The sequence below is a fragment of the Helianthus annuus genome, chromosome 17, assembly GCF_002127325.2.
Source record: "Helianthus annuus cultivar XRQ/B chromosome 17, HanXRQr2.0-SUNRISE, whole genome shotgun sequence".
Taxonomy (NCBI): domain Eukaryota; kingdom Viridiplantae; phylum Streptophyta; class Magnoliopsida; order Asterales; family Asteraceae; genus Helianthus; species Helianthus annuus.
In genome coordinates, this window is record NC_035449.2 from 70,151,675 (window position 1) to 70,163,445 (window position 11,771).

Sequence of the window (11,771 nt, forward strand, 5' to 3'; positions counted from 1 at the left end):
AGTTTATTTGTATTTGTGATTGTTTATTTTAACTGTTTAGATTGGTATGCTTGGTTACGTACAATCGATAATACGATATTAAGTTAAAAATGTGATACGGTACGATATAAAAATAGTACGGTACTTAACGATATAAAAATAATAAATATTTTAAGACTTATTAAAATAAAAATAACTAATAATAAACACCAATAACAAACCAAAAACACCAAAATCCCAACACAACACACAAAAAATAAACTTCAAAAATCCAGGGTGTCAATACGCATCGTATAGGCCTATACGATGCGTATGATGCCAGCCGCCAGACAACACATGCACCTGTCAATCTGCAATGTTTTTTTAACTTTTTCAATACACATCGTATAAGTCTATACGATGTGTATTGAAAATCCAGAATGTACAAATAGATAATGAGGTGTGGGAATATAATTCCCCTTTTTATAAAAGGATGTGATGTGGAACTATGTAAGTGTCAGTCGGACTACTTGAACCGCCGAACCATATTTAGTGGTTGGATTGAATTTTAGTTTTTTTTTTCTTTTCAGATTTTCATAAGAGGATTAGACGTGGAGCTGGTTGTTTGGTAGCCTCTGGATGGTCATTAAGAGACTACCTCTTAATTGAACCATTAAGAATTTTACCAATGAGAAGGTAGAAGAATGTGACATGTGATGATTTACCATTCAGAGGTTACCTCTTAACCATTAAGACTTGAGGTTATCTCTTATTCATTCAGAGGTTTTAAACCATTAAAAGGTAGCATCTGAATGGTCATTAAGAGAGACTACCAAACAGCCCCTAAGTGTCGTTTGGATTGTTTGAACGGTCGAACCATACATGGTGCTTGGATCGAGTTTTAGTTTTTTTTTTGTTTTTGTTCTTTTAAAAGTTACTTGTTTTTTTTGCAGGATATGTAATTTTATTTTAAATTGTAAAATTATACCAAAACAGAAATCACGCATTTTGTTTCAGAGCTAGTAAAATTAACTTTTGGCCCTTGTGGTTTACCTCATTTTGTTGGTTACTATCATTTTTTTTTTCCAGAGGCACGTTATGGTTTGCATATCGTTGTCATCAGTGACTGGCGGATCTAGAAAATTATTATAGAGGCAACGTTTCAAAAAAAAAGGGTAACGAAATTGAAAAAACGTTAAATTTTCCAAATTTACATTACCATCAGAGCGTCAATGGGTAACAAAGGTTACCCCTTCTTGAAGGGTAGATCTGCACCTGGTTGTCACTTAAACCGAGCCGACTAACTCCATCCATTAAGTTGATGGGTACTTAATTCTTTTGAACTAATGCACAAATTATTAATGAACGGTCCTATCGTCCAATGCATACATTAAATAAAATTATGTTAAATTATTAAATATTATAAGTAGTGGTGTTAATTATTCACATAAGAACGTTGGTACAAATAATCACGTCAAAGCCGGAATTTTATAAAATTATTATACTTTAAACATAATCATGTCAAAGCCATTTCATTCTCATTTAAGGGTTTTTTTTTTTTTTTTTTTTTTTTTTTTTTTTTTTTTTTTTTTTTTGAACGGCATTCTCATTTAAGTTTTTCTTTTATATAATTACAAGTAATTACACTAAAAAACCCTCTAATTAAAATCATAACTGTTAATTATAACAAGATCTTATCAAATTAATTAAATCATAACTAATATATTTGTTAATGGATTTAAAAACCCCCAACTATTGTCATTTGGTCGTTGGCACTCTCAACTTTGACTTTAGCTCCCACCACTCCCAACTTAACACATTGTTTGTCATGGCACACCGTCGTTAAATAAACATTAACTGGGTTAAGAAAATTAGCCAACGTGTCATATTAATCTGACGTGGCATGTATAACGTGTAATGTAAACCTGATTCATCATCTTTAAAACACCTAATACCCCAAACAGAAAACCATATGAAACCCTTAGATGATTTAAGTAAAGAGAAAGTGGCATTTTTATCGATGATTTAAGCAAAGAGAAAGTGGCTCAGATCTGTAACATGAAGATCAGACAAGAGAGACGAACATCGCCATGGCTGCAACACCGGTTGCACCGTAAGAGCAAATAAAAAGCCCTTGTTGGTGCTCTCACATAGCATCCGGGTTGCCCCGCCAAGATACGGATCGATGTTGACCCCATGACTGATTACGATGCTCGGATATGAATCCTTACACAAATCATTATCACCATCGCCTTCTCATTTTCATCTTTCATCATCGAAATAATTGTATACACACATATATGATATATCTATACTATATTGTATATCGAACAGGTTTGGGGGTATTAGGTGTAATTTTTAATGTGCTCAACACTGCAAAGTAGCTAGCTCTTGAGATCAACTGTAATGTAATGTTTCAACGGCGGATTTCATCGGCGATTTGGCGGTGAAAACAGGTTTGTGGTAGTGTGTGAGAGAGAAAGTGTGGAAGTGTGGAGGTGAAACGGCGGATTTCACCGGCGATGGCACCACTGTTCCCATCCTCAACATCACACCACCCCCTGTGACGGCACCACTGTTCCCCTCTTCAACATCACCTGATCATCATCATAACCCCGTTTTCCCCCAAAATCAAAACCCATCATCGTTTGTTTTCGATATCATCTCGAATAGGCTTCTAGATCCAGATTAAGCGGTGTTTGGTGGTGTGGGGGTAGGTGGTCGCAGTGGGTGATGGCCAATGGTTCTTGAACAGGGATTATGGTGGTAGGGTTGATGGCATCACAGGGTTATGGTGGGGTGGAAGGCAGGACGGGGGTGTGGGTGGATGGTGGTGGTGTTAAGTGAGAGAGAGAGGGGGTGAATATAAACTGATTTTTATATAATATAAGTTTTCATCAGCATGTCACCTCATTAAAAAAACGCCACATCATCTAAAATTAGCCACTTAGGACAACAAAACTAAACAAGTTAGTGTTTGGTTAACGACGGGGTGACACAGCAAACCAAGTGTTAAGTTGGGAGTGATGGGAGTCAAAGTCAAAGTTGAGAGTGTCAGCGGCCAAATGACAATAGTTAGAGGTGTTTAAATCCATTAACCCTTGTTTTTAAAACAAACTCTAGTTTCTTTCTTTCTTTTATAATAAACTATTTGTTTTCATAATTTTGTATATATTAAAATACATAGAATAATATTTAGATTATACTAGTTTTTTTTTTAAGTTGCGCATTGCTGCAAAACCTAGCAAATAATAATGTAAAACAAACGTGACTGTAAAATAAAGCATGTTGTTTAGAAAGTCAAACCGTTAGAACGGTTTAGTTTTTCATTGTACCGTTTTATGATACCAAATAAATACTTTATTTTGAGTACAACTTTGTTTTTAACAAAACTTATAGCGGAATGTCGAGGAAAAAATCAAGCACAAGTGCACAACTAAGTACTTATTTTTTTAGAAAAAAAAGTTAAAAACGTAAATTATTAAAGAAGTATCAAATTATTTGATAAATTAGTATATGTTCTAAAAAGAATTATTAAAAACATATAAAGTAAATATATGGTTTTAAAAAAGGACAAAATTAAAAATATATTATTAAAAGTAAATATAATAATAAACTATTATGATATATTAAATAAAAAAAGAATAAAAACTATATATTATTTTAAAAATATAGTTACTATTCACCGTCTTTCATAAATTATATATAGATTTCTTGAAGTCGCGCGTTGTGGCGAAACAAAAACAAATTATAATGTAAAACAAACTTTATTTGAAAACGAATGGTGTTGTTTAGAAAGCCAAACCGTCAGAATCGGTTCGGTTCAGTTCATCATCATACCGTTTTAAGATATCAAATAATACTCTATTTTGAATACAACTTTATTTCAATAAAATTTATACTGGAATGTCGAAGAGAAAGATTAAACATAACTACGTACTTAGGTTTTTAGAAAAAGTTAACGAATATAAATTATTAAACATATTAAATTAAATGATAAAGGAAACATAATTAAACAATAAAAAGGATTGATTAAAAAAAATAAATGATAAATATGATTTTAAAAAAGGAATTTTTAAAAACAAAAACTCTAATATGTATATAATTCTTTGATAACTAAAAACGACAACGAAAAGGAAAACAACATAAAAGAAAAAGCCAAAACACATAAAAAATAACATGAAAACAAAGAAAAAGAAAAAAAGGAAATAGATAAAATGAGAAGAGAAGATACGTTAAAAATGTGAAAAAGGTGGTTTATACCTAATTGAACTTGTGACCTTATTTATACAACTTCAATAGAGTAACAAATAGACCAAACACAAACTTTGTTCATAGTTTATATATAGAAAGTATATATATATATATATATATTAACTATAGAGTAAATTACAATTTTGGCCTCTGTGGTTTAGCTAGTTTAACACTTTAAGCCTAAAAAAGAATCTTTTAATATATCAGACCCCGAGGTTGCATTTTATAATGTTTTTGGCCCCTGACACTAAATTTGTTACTTTTTTGTAGTTAAGTGTAAGGGTAATTAGGTAATTATATACCTTAGGGGCTGTTTTTGATAATTACAAAGTCATGTAATATTTAAGAGATTATTAATGTAATTACTCAAGTTTTTTTTATTTCGTTATTTTCACGATTATCATTTAACAAAATATGTTTTATATATACAAATAATATGTATTTTCATTAAGCGTTTGTTTTTTATAAACGTGATTTTTAAAATAATTTGTTTTTAACCCGTTTTTTAAAACCGTCTATCATTTTTAAAATTATTAATTTTTAAACCGCTTGTTTATATAAATTGTTCTTTTTAAAGTTGTTTGTCTTTTAAAGTTTTTTAAACGATTTATTATATAAAGTTCATTTTAAAATCATTTTTTAACCTTTTTTAAACAATTCATTTTTTAAGTCGTTAATTTTTAAAAGCGTTTCTTTTTAAACTGTTCCTTTTAGAACCATTTTTGAAATTGTTCATTTTTGAAACATTGTATTCAGTTTACTTATAGTCGTTTGGGAAAAAGAACTTCAGAAAATTAATGATTTCAAAAATCGAAGGAATTTAATAACGATCGGTTTTAAACGAACGAGTGGTTTAAAAAACAAAGATTAACAAAGGACGTTTATAAATAAACCTTGAAAATAAGTTAATAAGTGCAAGGTACTAAAAACGCACGAATTTAATAAACAAAATGTTAAAAAATAACGAATTTTGAGTAAACAAACGGTCAAAAGAAATTGAAGATTTGAGAATGAAATAAACTATTCAAAAAAAGTTTGAAAAATGAACGATCTTTTGCAAACTTTTTATTAGAGTGTTTCTTTTTTTTTCAAATCTTACATTTCTTTTGTTTTTATATACGCCGTTTTGTAAAATTTAAAAGAATGAACGCCTTTACAAAGTAAGTTGTTTAAAAATCCTTAAAAATAAATGATTTTAAAAAGAATGGTATAAAATGAAGTGTTTAAAAAACTTTAAACGACAAACGACTTTAAAAAAACAATTTTAAAAAATAAATGGTTTAAAAAAGGAACAATTTTAAAAACAATAGATGGTTTAAACAAAATGTAAAAAAAACAATTTTTTTTTTAAAACGACTTTTATATTTGTATGTTTAAAACGTACTTTGTTAAATAATAATCGTTAAATAACGAAATAATAAAAAAAACTTGAGTAATTGCATTAATAATCTCTTAAATATTAAAAGAATTTTGTAATTAATAAAAACAACCCCTAAGGTATATAATGACCTAATTACCCTTACACTTAACTGAAAAAAAGTAACAAAGTTAGTGTCAGGGGCCAAAACCGTTATAAAATGCAAACGCGGGGTCTGATATGTTAAAAGATTTTATTTTGGGCTAAAATGGTTAAATTTTCTAAACAACAAGGTTCAAAACAGTAATTTACTCATTAACTATATTTTAAGATGTAAATAAATAAAAAAAAATAGTGAATGCCACATGGCATCCACTGATTGGTCTATCAATTATAAACACTATTCACCAAGTCTCACAAATAATATATATAACTAGTTTTTTTTTACGTTGCGCGTTACGGAGAAACCGAACAAATGATAATATAAAACAAACGTGATTTGAAAATAAAACATGTTGTTTAGAAAACTAGAGCATTAGAACTAGTTTATCATTGTACCGTTTTATGATACAAAATAAATACTTTATTTTGAGTACAACTTCGTTTTTAACAAAATTTATAGCGAAATTTAGAGGGAAAAAAATCAAGCACAACCCACATCGGTTGTGAAGAGAAACAAAGGCTTCCTTATAAGGAGCTGGATACCTTCACCATCATGACGCGTTTAAAAACTGCGAGGGGCAGGCGCTGAGGGCGTGCTGGCTGGCAAAGAGGACAATATCATGATGCGGTTATGCTGGTATGTTACAGATGGTATCAGAGCCAGAGTCGGACCGGTGGTGCCAGGTCCTACGAGGACGTTGGACCCCTTAAAGGGGTGGATTGTGATATCCCACATCGGTTGTGAAGGGAAACAAATGCTTCCTTATAATGGGATGGATACCTTCAACATCATGAGGCGTTTAAAAACCGTGAGGGACGGGCGCTGAGGGCGTGCTGGTTGCCAAAGCGGACAATATAATGATGCGGTTATTCTGGTCTGTTACGTGCTTAAGTTTTTAAAATAAAGTTATACACGTAAGTTATTAAAGAAGTATCAAATTATTTGATAAATTAATATATGTTCTAAAAAAGAAAAAAAAATTATTAAAAAATGGTGTTAAACATTTGACAAAAGAAATTCAAATTTGGAAAATAATAAAAAGATTCATAAAATAATAACATACGTTAGATAAATAATAACCACCTACATGAAAATAAAAATAAAACATACAACAAATAACAATTAAAATAAAGCACATGGTGTTAAACATTATTAAAGATGCTCGACTGAATCAAACAAGCAATTTAAATCAATTAAAACGTTTGTCTTTCTACCGGTCATAGAACCTTAAACGCTCGTCTGTCTTCGGAGTAAGACCATGTGTAGTGGGGCGTGATTTTTAAAAAAAATTGAAAAAAAACGCCCCAAAACGCCCCTCCCCCCACTACACCGGGCGTTTTGGGCGTTATAATTAAAAAATTTTGAAGCCGAGCGTTTTAAAAATCACGCTAAATCGAAATTCATGCTGGGCGTTTTAATTTGAATAATATGGATGGGTCAAAGGGTCAAATGCTATAAGCCAATGGGAGGCTTCCAAGAAGTGCCATGTTTCCTGCCATGTTTGACTAAGAGGGATGTGGCCAATGGGAGGCTCTTTGCTTTATTATTTTTTTTTTATTTTTTTTTTCAAATGATTGAATGGGGCATTATGGAGCATTATACCCACTACACCACTTTTGCTATAATGCCCCCTTGCAGACTAGGACGCCACATGGCGCAAAACGACCCATGGTGGGGGCATTATAGTGTTTAACCACTACACATTGTCTAAGTGACATCATCCTTCTCTGATTCAGGCACGCATTCCACTCATGGTTCAGTGATGTACCCTTCCTCTAAATTAGAGATGTATTACTCCCCATGATCGTGATCTACCCATCCTCTGAATTTAGGACGCACCCGTCCCCAATTCGCAATTGTTTAAAAACCTGGTCGAATGTTTTGTTCCACTCTTCATTCGTCCCTGTTAATGGTTCATCAAATGGAGGCAGATAGGGCTGTAAACGGACCGAACAAAGATGAAGAAGGTCATGTTCGTGTTCGTGCGTTCGTTAAGGAAATTAACATGTACGCGAACTGTTCACGAACGTATACCGAACATAAGTTTATGTTCATGTTCTTTCATTAAGGAAATTCAATTGTTCACGAACAGTTCGTGAACACATGTCTCGAACACAAATGAACGCAAGCAAATAAAAATGAACGTAAACGAACATTTAACTTGAAAATAAAAAAAATGAAAATGTTGTTATCCTTAAACATTGTATATAAGTATTTAAATACAACCATCAAATGATAAATCAAAACACAAGAAGTCTACCACACCGCCAAACGATGAATAAAGTTTAACTAACATAGATATAATAGGTTGTCACCCAAGTGGTAACCCGGATAGGAAAATTTAATTTTAAAAATACTCACAACTGTATAATTAAAATAAACTTAAATAATGTGACATATTAGATAAGTTAATGACAAAGTGCATACTTTGTTTTCGAGCATTCTATAAGCATAGAAATGTCTCAGACTCGTGCCGTGATAATTAAAAACACATGATACTTGTCCCCAATTTACTTAACGATGCATATTGCCTGTTCAATGACATGAGCAAATGATGTTGGTCCTGTAACAACATGATGATCAGTAACACATAGTTTAAAAAAAAAGTTTACCACTTAAATATACATAAATGCCAAACATAAAAAAATATAGTGTAGTTTATCTTAGACCTGCATCCTTTAAATGGGAGATAATTTATGTGCATCTACTCATTAAACTCCTCTTTTCATTTTCTTGAGAGTTTGATTCATTTCTAACAGCAAAAGTCGCAGCAAGTTGAGAAACTAATTGTTGAACTTATTCACAAGAAGTTGGCGTTTGCTAGCATCACCAAAAGTCAAAACATTTCTCAACCACATTTGATGCAAACTTATGTTGACTCATATGAACAACGAAATTATTATTGAGTGCTCGTGTGGTTTTTCTTGCTCCAATACATGCTGCTCTAAGAAAACTCACCAAAAATAAGCATTTACGCATAACATAATTACAGGTATAGGTTGAAAGGGTCAGAACTTGATCAAGTTATGATGATAAACTTAAAATATTTATTCAAGAATTTTAATTATAGTCTTAACTACATACACTATTATTGTAATTATGATTTACGCATTAGTTACTCAGACAATAACTAAAAAAAACTTGCGGCTCAACCTGACATGGCCCGTCCCATTTCTTGCAACTCAAACTAACATGGATTGTTTCATATTAAACAAAAACCAATGGACCTTACCTAGATCATCATTGAGTGTAGTATGGTAATACCGTCTTGAACAATGGAACTATATTTTTAGGGAAAAACCAATGAAATTGAGCCTAGATAAACATATTTCTTTTTTACAAATATACCTTTAACAAAGTCTCAGAAAGCATCTCTGTGTAGACCTCCATGAGGGCAATCTGTTTTGTATCATCATTTTGATGTTCAACAGCAATACCAACATTCTATTCACCTTTTGCATAATGCTTTGGATATAGCCTTTCAAGGGAAGTATACTGCAGGGATTAGGAAGAAAAAAAGTATGAGATTTGGCCCATGATAAAAGACAGCACCTGAGAGTATATTCTACACAAAAGTGGGACACTTCACGTTATCTGAATGTAACATGATAGTAAAAAAAGAAGAAAATAAAACCTTTGTATAAAAAAAGCCTTTGTTCAAGTTGTTGAACAATGAATAAGCTTATACAAATAATGAAATTTAACGGACAATAGAGAGATAGATACCCGCTATCATCAAGAATTATGGCCTTGAGCAACATCTACTTCTTTGAAATAGGGATGAGTATTTGGTACGAGTACCAGTATCGAGCCGATCATTTTCAATACCGGTACCGAGCCAATCATTTTCAATAACAAAAGAAAGTATGCTTAAATGTTAAAACACTAAATCATGCTTTTGCAAAACTTTAGTAAAGTCGGATAGAAAGATCAATGATTATATTTTCAAAATGAAAACTCCATTATATCATGACTATTATGTGCTTAATTTTCCCTTATAACCAGCTTTTGTACGGAGGTGCAAATTAAAAAAATATTGAACCTTACCAGTTTTCGTATAGAGGTGCAAATTAAAAAAATGTAATTATGAATTGGGTCCATTTGAGTTATGTTTATTTTAAAAGGTCAACTTATAAAAATTGGCTAATGGGGTTGAAAGTTGTACAAAGTCTTATCCCCCATAGCTCCGAACTCATTTGCAGTTTCACATAAACTAACTCATTAAAAGCCGCAACCAATTTGGCTCGAGTTCGTTGCACTTATAAATGTACATACAGTTGAAAAGGACAAAACCTCTCGAACTGAAGTAGATAGGCCAGTCAGATTGTTACAATTATTGGTGGTTTAAAAATTTGGCTGACGGTCTAGAATTTGGAACATGCGTTTAACCTTTATTATTTATATATATTTTTTTCATTTTCATTCTTCGAATATGTGGTTATGTATTTGTATTACATTTATGAATCGTCTTTTTCATATTTAAAATTTTAAATACAAACAAATAAGAAAACTAAAAGTAGGTTAAAACTTTATCATATAAAAAACAAACTATCAAACCACGAAACTGTTAAATCTTGCTGATTCAGCCACCCACCCACCTAACCATGCCGGATTTTTAGAGTGGCAACTGTATCAATAATCAACTCCACAGTTGACAGCGAGACTGTTAGGCCATCAACTAAAAAAAAGAAGATAAGATAGTAATACCTTTAATGAAGCACTACCCACAAGTAATCCATTAATGTCTTCTTTTTTGGCCAGCTAAGCAGAGTTGCCCGCATTTACAATAATGAACAATGTTCGACGCAACCTGGACTTAGCCACAATAGATTTGTCGATCGGACCGACTATAGCCCCAGCCTGCATCATCTTCAACTTGCATAACTAAACAAAATACCAAAAACACCAAAACTAGCAAACAAACGGTAAGAATTTCACATCACAGATCCAAGCAGCAATAGCGTTGAGATCCAAGCAAAAATAGCGTTGAGTTCGTATTCAGGTGTCATTTATACAAAAAAAAAAAAAAAAAACCCTAACAGCCAAGTTATTATGGTGTCATTTAAACCAGTATGCAACGACTTTATTTTTTAATAATTACATGAAATAAAAAGTAGAAAAGCTATGTTAGCCCATGCTAGTGTTGAATCAAGCAATACATTCACTTGTGGGAAATTTTAGTGTCATCTATATTGTCGTAGGCCGGTCTGTGTTCCAATGCATACCAGAACAAAATAGAGGATTTGAGTGGGAATTAATGAGGCTAATTCAAACAGGGGATATGGCTCACAGTTTGAGTGTAAGATGAAACGTCACAAAGTGAGGCAAAACTAAGCCAAAAGAACCTGACCTGAACCGACCCAACCCACTTGAATATTCGAGCATAGCGTGACCCAAGCTTGATCAAACAAACAAAAATCTCGAGTCAATTGAACCTGTATATAACATAATATAATTAAAATTTTTGTACTTCTAAATGTCATTTTAATGATTTAGTCAATAACTTTATATATACCATTAAACAAACTAATGCTTGTTGTACAAAATGAGAAACTCATCAACAAACTCTAGCTATTTAAGAACTTACAGAAAGCACAACTACCAAAAACTTATAAACAATGATGATCATTGTTGTTGCAGTTACTACTAAACTTGTTATTTAACGCTTGAATAATCAGATAACTTATGACATTTAGTCATACACGTATACCCAAACACTATAAACTCAATAATTAGACCATCACTTTCAATAAGCGAGAGACATATGACACACCCCAACTGATGGCGGAATCATCGGGGCGCGGCACTGAGCGAAACAGATTGTCCAGAAGTTTCCATAACAACTATAATTACCAATTATTTAAAGTAACACGTCCCATACCATGTCATAAAAGATAACATAATTATTACAAACAAGATCTAGTCAAATTGTTCTGTTCCGACACCTCAGATTTTTATTACAGACAATTGTTTATTGTTCTAGGTCTTTCCTAGCCTCGATTTCACAGCAAGCTAAGCAAATAAGCATCCTAAGCACCT